The following is a 12198-nucleotide window of genomic DNA, read 5'->3' on the forward strand; positions in this document are numbered from 1 at the left end:
GTGCGTGTCTAACCTGTAAATAAGTAAAAAACATAAAGTTTGGAATGCTAAATTCACTGCTTAGCTCTGAAAAGAGTTTTAATGTGCAACCTGTATACAGTTGTGTCACTCTGGTTATCCCCCGTTTCTCCCATTCTTTTAGTTTCCCCATGGCCAAAATTTATTTTAAATTATTGTTATCCCATAATGGGGAGTATTCTGTTAATCCTTTATAGCCCAAAGCTAATTTTGCTGCTTGCCATATTCTCACCACCATCTTTACTGTTGGGTTCTTCACCGAGAAGGAATTGGCTTCTAAGGTCTCTATTACAGATCTATGGGGAGACCCACTTAGTATCATTTTCCCGCTCGCGTTTCCTCCGCCCTCTATACTACACCCCCCCAAATGCTGTAACTGTGCCGCCAAATAATAACTATAAGGATGTGGGACCGCCAACCCTCCTCTGTTTGTTGGTAATTGCAACGTTCGGAGGCTGATCCTTGCTTTACCCTTTTTCCAAATTAGGGTCCTAAAGAGGGTCTCTATCTTTTTAAACCATTGGTTGTCAATCCATACTGGGGAGTTGTGGAGTATATAGAGCAATTGTGGCATCCATATCATTTTGATTAAATTACTGCGGCCGGCCACCGACAGTGGCAAATGTCCCCATATCTCCGCTTTACGTTTGAATTTACCCAGAAGTGGCGCTAGGTTATCATTCACAAACTGTTCTGGGTTACGTGTTACCACAATGCCTAGGTACTCCATCTTCTCCCCAGTTTTTAATTGAGGGATTCCTATTCCATCCGTATTACTTGCCGGGTCCACTAACAAGAGTGTTGACTTTTCCCAGTTTATCACTAGACCCGAGAATCGTCCGAACGCTTCTACTGTTTGAACTGCAGTTTTAAGGGAGGTTGTAGAGTTGCCTAGAAAAAGAAGGATATCGTCCGCATACAGCGCGACTTTTTCCTCCTCTACTCCTCTCTGAAACCCCTGTATTTCCTGTCTTGCTCTAATAGCAATCGCCAAAGGCTCAATTGCCAGGGCAAAGAGGAGGGGGGACAATGGACATCCCTGTCGCGTTCCCCTTTCCAGTTCAAACGACTGTGAAACTTCATTATTTATTTTTATTTTGGCCCTTGGGGAATTATACAGTAGCTTTATCCATTTAATAAAAGATGGACCAAACCCAAACTTCTCCAGAGCGTGCCAGAGATATTCCCACTCCAGACTATCAAAGGCCTTGGTGGCATCCAATGATAGAATAGATCTATCTCCCGCATTCTCCGTTGGAGTCTGTAAGTTTAGGTACAGCCTTCTTATGTTTATACTCGTGGACCGATTTGGAATAAATCCAGATTGGTCTGGATGTATTAATTTCTGTATATATTTGTTTATTCTCGTTGCCAATACCTTAGACAATATTTTTACATCTGAACAAAGCAAAGATATGGGTCTATAGGATGATGTATCTAGTTGATCCTTCCCTTCCTTCTGGAGCACTATAATAATTGCTTCCATCATTGAGAGGGGGTAGCCTTCCTCCTTCTTTCGCCCAATTCAGCGTTTTTAATAATTCAGGGAGCAGCACCTCACCATATTGCTTGTAAATCTCCGCTGGCAGGCCATCTGGCCCTGGGGACTTTTGATTAGAGAGTCCTTTGACTGCCTGTTGTAGTTCCATTAATGTAATTGGGGATTCCATGACATTTCTGTCTTCCTCTGAAAGAGATGGGGTTTCTATTCCTTTAAAAAATTCTTCCATCTGCCCTTTAGCTTCCCCCTTTTTTGAACTATATAAATCTTTATAGTAAGCTCCTACCATCCTAACTGCTGGAACATTAGAGGGTGCCATATTAGTTTTCGCTAGGAGGGCCAAAGTATGGCCCACACTTTCCCCCTCCGAAAAAGCACTCTGCTCCTGAAATAGACGCTTATTTTCAACTTTCTTATTAACCACTAACTTATATTCCTGTTGCTTCTCCAACCATAATTGTTGTTTAGACAATGTTGGATTTTCCACATATTGCTTTTCAGCCTCTAGGACCTCTTCCCTGATTTCAATATACCCCTGAGGAATGCCTTTAGGGCGTCCCACACCACTCCCTCTGGCGCTGTCCCCGTGTTAAAGTCCAGAAATTCCCTCAATCTGATACTAATTTCTTCTGGCTTCCCCATCACTTCTAACCAGAAGGGACTTATTTTCCAATTACTTAGGGGACATTTCTTCCATGTATTTAGTGACAGCACCAGAGGGGAGTGATCAGAAACCCCTCTTGGGTAGTATGATATTTTACTAACTACTTGTAAGCATGCACCATTTCCCAGGGCCATATCTATTCTTGATAATGTGGAATATGTGCTTGAAAAACAGGAATACTGCCGCAGATCTGGGTGTTTCACCCTCCAAATGTCCCACCACCCAACCTCTTTCAGAAATTTATTTAGATGCCCCTCACCTTCCCCTAGGCTCCGTGCCCCTGGTGGAAATCTATCCATCGTTCTATTTAGCACGTTATTTAAGTCTCCAACCACTAATACCGGAATATTTACTTTATTTACCACAAATTCCATCAATTTATATAAAACCTCCATCTTAAAGGGAGGAGGTATATAAATATTGGCCAATACATACGGTACGTTTTCTATCAAACAGTGCAAAAAAATATAGCGGCCCAATTCATCTATTTTTGCCTCCATGCATACAAATGATACGCCAGTTTTTACCACTATGCTCACTCCTCTAGAGTAGGAGGTGTAGACAGAGTGGTACTGGCTTTGATATTTTCTTTTATTAACCAATCTTAACTTTGTTTCTTTAGTCAAATGGGTCTCTTGAATACAAATCACCTCTACCCCATACCACTCCAGGGTAGTGAAAACTGCAGCTTTTTTCACTGGGTCCCCCATCCCCCGGACATTCCAGGAGCCTATATTTATCATTTTAGGTCTCATACCCAACCAAAGATATCAAACTAAAGCAGACCCTTAACATCAGAAGGTAAAAAAAAAAAAAAAAAAATTATATACCATTTTTAAAACTCCCCAGGAAGAGAAAAAAAAGAAAAAAGCATTTAAGTGTATATTCAAATGCAATTCCTTCCCTTGTGCTAAATAAGTGAAACGTGATACTTGTGCTATGATATAATTTAATTTAACCCCCCCCTCCCCCCCTCCTCCCCTCCCCCCCACCCCCCTTCCACCCCTCCCCCCTTGCCTATCAAGGCCAACCCTTAGGGCTATACATGTGACCTCTTCCTTCCATCCTTCCCTTACATTACCCATATCTATTGTGATCCTGCGCAAACACCTCCCCAACACTCGCTCCAAAAAAAAAAGAAAAAGAGGAGAAAAAAAAGAAAAAAGAAAAAGAGGAGAAAAAAAAAAAGAACAAAAAAATTCTCCTTTCTTTTTTTTTTCTTTTCCCCTTCCCTTGTATACAATCTTTTAATATACCTATTAATGTGTGAAAAATATATATTCCTTTTCTTCCCCTCCAGCTTCCCCCTACCCCATTATATATCTATCCATATCCTAACTTCTATTTTTAGTGTTAATTTTTAATATGTGTTTAAAGTGCATTTGCTTTACTATTCTTTTCTTCCTTGGTATTTCAAAACATAATTCCTCCTTATTCCAAACCCCCCCCCCCAAAAAAAAAAAAAAAAAAAAAAAAAAAAAGGGAATCCCCCCCCCCTCATTGCATTCCAAATTTATAACCCTTATTCAGTCTACTCCATAATATCCAGTCAATCAGCTTATAGTTTCCTATGCTTTATTCTGTTCCAGCCACTGTGCTGCTTTTCCTGGTGTATCGAAAAATTGAGGACCCTCTGCTGTCATTATTCTTAAACGTGCTGGATACAATAGCGCATATTTAATTTTGTTCTTTAACAGGTTACGTTTGATAGGCGTAAACTCCGCCCTACGTTTACTGAGTTCTGGAGAAAAATCTGGGAATAATGAAATCCTTGAGCCATTGTAAAAAATGTCCCCCTTCTCTCTTGCTTTTTGCAGTGCTGCTGTTTTATCAGTAAAATTAAGAAACTTCAAGAGTAATGGCCGAGGGTGTCCATCCCTGAGGTGCACTCTGAACGGGACTCTATGGGCCCTTTCTATTGCAAAAAGTGGTGAAAAGGCATCCTCCCCAAAAATGTCTCTAAACCATCCTTCACAGAACTTTATGGGGTCAGTGCCCTCACTATGTTCTGGGAGGCCCACCACCCGAATATTATTTCTGCGTAGCCTGTTTTCAATTTCATCAAGTTTAGATGCCTGCCATCCATTTTGTTCCTTTAATTCTTGCATCTGTTGTTTTAATATATACACCTCATCCTCTACTTGACTCACTCTCTCTTCTACTGATGTAATCCTCTGTACAGTCTTTTGTATTTCCTGGCCCATTATCCCTAATTCTTCCTTTATTTCTTGTATCTGGTTGGTCAAATTATTCAGTGACCCCCTGCATGCATTTATGGCGCTTAATATCTCCTTTAGTGTTGGCTCTTCCTCCCGCCTGGGGTCATCTGCTATATTTGCTAAGGGAACTTCTACCAGAGTTTTTGCTGATGCCATTGCGCCCCCCCCCCCTTGGGGCTCCACCACAGGGTTTTTTTTTACTTTGGGAGCTGATGAACCTTGTCCGCCACTTTTCCTGTCCATTGCTGCCCCTGCTTGATTTTTAACCTGTGTTTGTGAGTGCTGTGCCGCTTTTGCAGGTGATTTTACTAAGGTATGTGTACACTGTTCCAGTTTAGCTGCTGCTACCGCTGCTGCTGCCGCCTGCACGGCCTTCTCTTTATCTTTCGCCGCTCTTGTTATTTGGGGGCACCCACTCTCCTGTTTAGATTGTCCTTTTTTTATAGCTGCTGCCATTGTGACCTATCCAGAGAGAAGTAGGGGTCTTTTAAGTTCTGGAGTGTTTATGGAGGCACAGCAGTTTAGTGAACCTCTCAAAATCTATGTACCCCCTGCTTTCACTGTTGTATTTCACTGGCCCAGATCCTCATATACTCTCCATGACTCACTCATGGACAAGCAGTGAAGAATTGGTAAGTATATAGCGGTAGAAAAATCTGAGCTTTAACTGCCCTTATGGACTACAACTAACAGGCATGCAAAGTGTTCAGTCCAGTAAATGTATCAGCAACAATTTTTTCCCCGTCAGGGGAACTCAAAGCACCCAATCAGCTCAGCGGAACAACCGTGAAGAGGAGAGGTATGGAGAAGAGATACATACAGCTGCTCGCCAGCGCTTTCTTATTCCACCCTCCAATCACCCCATATTGCGCTGCTTCGATCCGTAAGGGGGAAAGAATCCCTATCCCTATGCGGCAGGGGGGGGAGGCTGGAGCAAGACAGTTGGGGTTCACCTGATTTTATCAACAGAGGATTCGAGCCAATATCCTTAATTAAACAACTCTCTCTCTCCTACTTCCTTAGGCTATGAGAGGAAGGGATAAAGTGCAATATGCAATGTGCAGAGTTCAAACTATTGTGCAGATTCTTGTTTATATCTTTGCACGTTTATTTCAATTAATTGCCCCAGTCATTCAAAAGACTCTCTGGTTAATAATCCAAGGAAAGCAAGCCGGCTCCTTAATTTCCCCTTTCACTTTAGTGGGTGATGTTCCATCACTAGTGAGTCACAGTTTTATCTGTGCCCCCACCATAGACATTGTTCATGTGCTTTAAAATGTTTTTCAAGCTGCCCCTGCCAAGGGGGATCTACTCAATTTACTGATCCCAAAAGAGCCATCCCACTGCGCCGCTGTTGCCAGATAATGATGTGTTTAAATATTACTGACCAGATCTCCTCCTTATGGCTCACAAACTGCTCCAACTCTTATTGCAAGAAATCTCTTAGGGGTTACCTCCACCAGTCCAGTCCCCCAGAAGCGCTTCCAGCCTGGCTGCAGCCGTTCCTCACACACCGCCGCTCACCTCTCCACGCTACGCTACGCCGCCGATCACCTGATCTCCCAGCAGAGTGGTCCGGGCGAATCGGCTTCAGGCGCCGCACAAGGGGGGAGGATCCAGCTGGGTCCCAACGACTCCACGATCAGCTGCCACGATGTCAAAGCGGTAAGGCAAGCCGTTTGCTATGCTGTGCTGTGCAGTGTGCGGTTTATGCGGCGCGGTCATTGGAGACAGATTCCCATACAGGGGGGAGGAATTGGAGCGAGGCGGCTAGGGGATCACACGGGCTTCATCGCACCTCACTCCTCACACGCTCGCACCTTCCACATCCGGTCACGCCCCCCGACCCCCTATTTTGTAGATGCTATAACTTTTGTGCAAACCAATCAATATACGCTTGTTGCGATTGTTTTTTTTTACCAAATATATGTAGAAGAATACATATCGACCTAAACTGAGGAAATTTTATTTTTTTATATATATATTGTTGGGGGATATTTATTAAAGCAAAAAGTAAAAATAAATACATTTAATAATTGAGGCTCTTTTTTGGTTTATAGAACAAAAAATAAAAACTGCAGAGGTGATCAAATACCACCAAAAGAAAGCTCTATTTGTGGGAAAAAAAGGATGTAAATTTTATTTGGGTGCAACGTCGCACGATCGCAGTGCCAAATCATAAAAAAATGGCCCGGTCATTGGGCAGCCAATTCTTCCGGGGCTGTAGTGATTAAGCAGGTCACCAATGTAGGGCAGCAGCTATAGAGAACAGCTGCAACCATTGTTTATCCAATCTTCATTCTTAGCCAAGCACCTTCATACAGAAATAATACTGGCCCAGATTCTCGTACAGCGGCGTATCTTTGAGCGGGCGTAACGTATCCTATTTACGTTACGCCTCCGCAATTTAGACGGGCAAGTGCAGTTTTCTCAAAGCACTTGCTCCGTAAGTTGCGGAGGCGTAGCGTAAATAGGCCGGCGTAAGCCCGCCTAATTCAAATGTGGAAGATGTGGGCGTGTGTTATGTAAATGTTATGTGACCCCACGTAAATGATGCTTTTTACGAACGGCGCATGCGCCGTCCGTGGACATATCCCAGTGTGCATTGCTTCAAAGTACGCCGCAAGGACGTATTGGTTTCGACGTGAACGTAAATTACGTCCAGCCTCATTCACGGACGACTTACGCAAACGACGTAAAAGTTTCCAAATTTGACGCGGGAACGACGTCCATACTTAACATTGGTACGCCGCATGTACGCCTCATATAGCAGGGGTAACTTTACGCCGGGAAAAGCCTAACGTTAACGGCGTATCTGTACTGCGTCGGCCGGGCGTAAGTTCGTGAATTCGCGTATCTAGCTGGTTTACATATTTCTAGGCGTAAATCAGTGTACACGCCCCTAGCGACCAGCGTAAATATGCAGTTAAGATAGGACGGCGTAAGAGACTTACGCCGGTCGGATTCTAAGAATCAGGCGCATAGATACGACGGCTCGGACTCAGAGTTACGACGGCGTATCTGGAGATACGCCGGCGTAACTCGTTTGAGAATCTGGGCCCAAGTATTTTGTGCAGTTGTGCTTCGGAAATATTGTTTAAAGTAGAAGTCTGTGCAAAAATCTAAAATCCCTGCATCTACAGACACCAGCATAAGCGTGCACACAGGGTGTGCCAGGTGTGCCCAGGCACACTCTAATCACCCTGTGCAGCACAGATTCCCCCTACTGCCCTGGCTCCCCTCTTTCCCCCATTAGCGCTGCCAGCTTCCCTCGTCTCCTATCGGCTGTTGCTGCTAGGATGTTTTAGGAGTGGGGAAGGGGCCAGTAAATATGTAATTTACCGGCCCCTTCCCTTTCTGAATGAACATTGTGAGTGATTGGTAGTGTGTGTTTGGGCTTTGGGGTGCACACCCTAATGCAATAGGCTGCTCACACCTATGGACACCAGGGATCTAACGCTAACCTCTCTATCCCTGTAAAGAAAATATGAATATACATACTTTTTTTGGAAGCCAGTCTGACCCACTCCGACCCGATCTCCGCAGCAGAAGCTCTGCAGAAGACACAAACAACTGATGTGAAATTAATGGGGCTTCTGTTGTCATCCATCTAAACAGAGAAGCCATGATTGACAGCTCAGCCTGAGGATCCAGTAAGAACGGGTCAGACTGGCTTCTAAAAAAGGCATGTATAATTATCTTTTCTTTACAGGGAGTGTTCCATTCCGTGGGGTCTATACAGTCGATTTTTTGTATTTCAATGTATTTTTATTAAAGAAAAACAAGTTCCAAAGTAGACAGACACATTGGCTGAACTAAGTTAAATTTTTCGGGCCATCAACAGAGATATAGAAAATATGGTCATAACACACATCTTCCAGTTATCACAACAGCAAAACATAAGGGGGCAGATCCACAGAGCGAGTACGCCGGCGTATCTACTGATACGCCGGCGTACTTTCAAATTTCCCGCGTTGTATCTTTGGTTTGAATCGTCAAACCAAGATACAACGGCATCTGGGTTAGATCCGACAGGCGTACGGCTTCGTACGCCTTCGGATCTTAGATGCAATACTTCGGCGTCCGCTGGGTGGAGTTCTCGTTGTTTTCCGCTTCGAGTATGCAAATAAGCTATTTCCGACGATCCACGAACGTACGCATTCTCTTATGTCGTCTCTAGTCGGCTTTTCCCGGCGTATAGTTAAAGCTGCTGTTTTGCGGCGTATAGTTAGACTTGCCATGTTAAGTATGGCCGTCGTTCCCGCGTTTCATTTGAATTTTTTTTTTTTTTTGCGTAAGTCGTCCGTGAATCGGGATGGACGTAATTCACATCTATGTTAAAAAAAATGACGTCCTTGCGACGTCATTTGGGTGTCCTTTTATGAAAGTGCGGTAAAATACCGCATTTCAGTTCTCAGGCATTCTCAGGGGAGATCGCTCTCCTCTGAGTGCCTGTTTATGAAACTTTGTAGATCGGTTCTCATGTTGAGATGAGGAGCGATCTACAAACGGCTGGAAACTCCTGAGAACTGCTTCTCTCACTGTAATCTCGCGTGATGTAGCGGGATCACAGTATGAGGAAGTGAAAAATACACGAATCAGCACACATTGTACACCACATATTAATAAAATAATAAAGTTACATTCCCACCAAACAATATACATTAACCTATTTTTTAAAAAACATTGTTTTTATCAATATTTAAAGCTCATACATGTGCCTATTTAAATGTGAATGGTGTATAGTATATGAATGGAATCCACATATCTAATGCAGCTATACACCATTCATATAAATGAAAAATACATTTATAATCATTAAATATTTTTTTTAATAAAGTATATAAATATAAACCTGTATAACTGTAATAGAACAGTCCATGTGTAAAACATATTTTAGGGTTTACAATTTTTTTGTTACTAATAAATTAGAAATTATATAAAAATGACTTTAATAATAGCATTTTAATGCAGGTAGAATTTATATATATATATATATATATATATATATATATATATGTATATATATGTATATATATATATATGTGTGTGTGTGTGTGTGTGTGTTTATTTTTATACGTATATATCTAAATATATAGATATATACGTATAAAAATAAACACACACACATATATATATATAGAGAGAGAGAGAGAGAGAGAAAGAGAAAGAGAGAGAGAGAGAGAGAGAGAGAGAGAGAGATAAAAACATATACATACACTATAAATTCCTAACCTGCTAATTTTGGGGTGTGTAATAGTGGGGAAGATGTGTTCTGACTGTATGGCTGCTTGTGTGTGAAGCATGAAAGTCAAAAGACTTCCTTCTTCCTCCACAATACTCAGCCAGCTTCACGCTTCTCTCTCTGATTCTCCACCTCTGAGATGGTGAATCAGAAAGTGAGAATTCTGTCAGAGATCGCCAGTGAGGTGCTGAGATCGCACCTTCATAAACTGGCCGTTTCTGTGACCGTCAGTTACAGATTCGCACTGTGCTGAGGTAATCAGTGGAGAACATGTTCTCAGCTGATTACCTCAGTTTCATAAACTGTTCATGACCTGAGATCAGCGGTGAGAGTCTGGATCGCCGCTGATCTCACTTTCATAAAAGGACACCTTAGCGCGATGCACACCGGGAAATTTAGGGACGGCACATGCGCAGTTCATTCGGCGCCGGGACGTGCTTAATTTAAATGAAACGCCCCCTAATCGCCGATTTGAATTCCGCACCTTTACGCCACTTGAGATACACTACGCCGCCGTAACTTACGGCGCTAATTCTTTATGGATTCGATTTAAAGCCAGGTAAGGTACGGCGGCGTAGCGTATCTCGGATACGATGCGCCGGGGCAGGTCTCTGTGGATCTGACCCAAGGAATATAACAGGCCCCATATACAAACATCCATATTGCATAAGAAAATTCTAGAGAAAAGAATGAGAAAAAAAAAAGAGGGGAGAGGGTCATCCCGGAGTTCCCTAGGGAGTCGAAATATAATCGATCCATGGATCCCATATTTTGTTAAATTTCTTTGTATTATTACAAAGCATATGGGAGAGTTTATCGTTAATCATAATCCAGTTGAGTTTACCTTTAACTTGGTCAAGAGGAATTGCTGACTGCTTCCAGTGCCTAGCAATCGTAATTCTCGCCGCCAGCAATATATAGTTCATCAATTTTACAGATTTCTTGGGTGTGTCATCAGGTAGTTTGTGAAAGAGAGCGGCTTCAGGAGAAGGAGAAGTTCCCAGCTGTCCACAACGTCGAAAGCAGTTTGGTGAAGCTGAAGGATGTATCTTAGCTACCCTAGTTGGCACCAGGTACCAACGCAGGAGCGTTTTATAATTGGCCTCTATAAGAGTAGTATTGATGGAGATTTTGGATAACTGATAAGCAATTTTTGCCACTCGATCAAATCAAAGGTAAGGTTCAAATCCCTTTCCCAGTGATCCATATAGGCAAGTTTTGAATCAATTTCAGTAATAGAAGTATAAAACGCAGATATCCGACCTCTCTGCAAGCCTCTACCCTGACAGGATAATTCAAACGTCGTAAGGGGTCTCACCATTAAATTAACTTTAGATCTGACAAATGATGCGATATGGTTGTACCGAAACAATTCGCTAGGAGGCATAAGAAACTCATCTTTAAGTGTTGTATAGGATACATCTGATCTCCCTAAGGAAATCACTGATTCTCAAAAGCCCCTTATTGAGCCACCACTGGAACAGTTGTGGAGTCAAACCAGGCGGAAACTCAGGGTTGCCGAGAATGGGAGCCAACGGCGTGTGAGGGGATGATAAAGAACTGTGGTGGTATGTCCTATCCCATATTGCTAAGGAATGTGACAGAGTAGGGCATAAAATAGGCGGGCGTAAACGACCGGTTAACGCCCGCCGCATGTATATGTACGTCCACAGAATGGCACGTACAGGCATATGGGCGTACATGTACGTCTCTGCCTTTCCGCGGGTCGGGGGTCCGATCGGAACCCCCCCCCCCCGGTACATGCGGCGGTCGGAAACCCACGGGGAGCGATCCGGGACGAGGGCACGGCTATTCGTTTCTAGCCGCCACCTCGCAATCGCTCCCCGGAGCTGAAGAACGGGGAGAGCCGTATGTAAACACGGCTTCCCCGTGCTTCACTGTGGCGGCTGCATCGATCGAGTCATCCCTTTTATAGGGAGACTCGATCGATGACGTCAGACTTACAGCCACACCCCCCTACAGTCGTAAACACACACTAGGGGAACCCTAACTCCTTCATCGCCCCCTGTGGTTAACTCCCAAACTGCAACTGTCATTTTCACAATAAAGAATGCATTTTTTGCTGTGAAAATGACAATGGTCCCAAAAATTTGTCAAAATTGTCCGAAGTGTCCGCCATAATGTCGCAGTCATGAAAAAAATCGCTGATCGCCGCCATTAGTAGTAAAAAAAAAAAAAATAATAAAACTATCCCCTATTTTGTAAACGCTATAAATTTTTCGCAAACCAATCGATAAATGCTTATTGTGATTTTTTTACCAAAAATAGGTAGAAGAATACGTATCGGCCTAAACTGAGGAAAAAAAAATGTATATATGTTTTTGGGGGATATTTATTATAGCAAAAAGTAAAAAATATTGCATTTTTTTCAAAATTGTCGCTCTATTTTTGTTTATAGCGCAAAAAATAAAAACCGCAGAGGTGATAAAATACCACCAAAAAAAAGCTCTATTTGTGGGAAAAAAAGGATGTCAATTTTGTTTGGGAGCCACGTTGCACGACCGCGCAATTGTCAGTTAAAGCAACACAG

The 12198-nt window shown here is 42.9% G+C and overlaps 1 pseudogene; it reads right to left on the minus strand.

Annotated features, from left to right (window-relative positions):
* LOC120936055 overlaps nucleotides 1-8022 on the minus strand; it is a 46138-nt pseudogene extending 38116 nt beyond the window's left edge.
* Between the last annotated feature and the right edge of the window lie 4176 nt (nucleotides 8023-12198).

This window comes from Rana temporaria, chromosome 4, assembly GCF_905171775.1.
Source record: "Rana temporaria chromosome 4, aRanTem1.1, whole genome shotgun sequence".
Classification (NCBI taxonomy): Eukaryota; Metazoa; Chordata; class Amphibia; order Anura; family Ranidae; genus Rana; species Rana temporaria.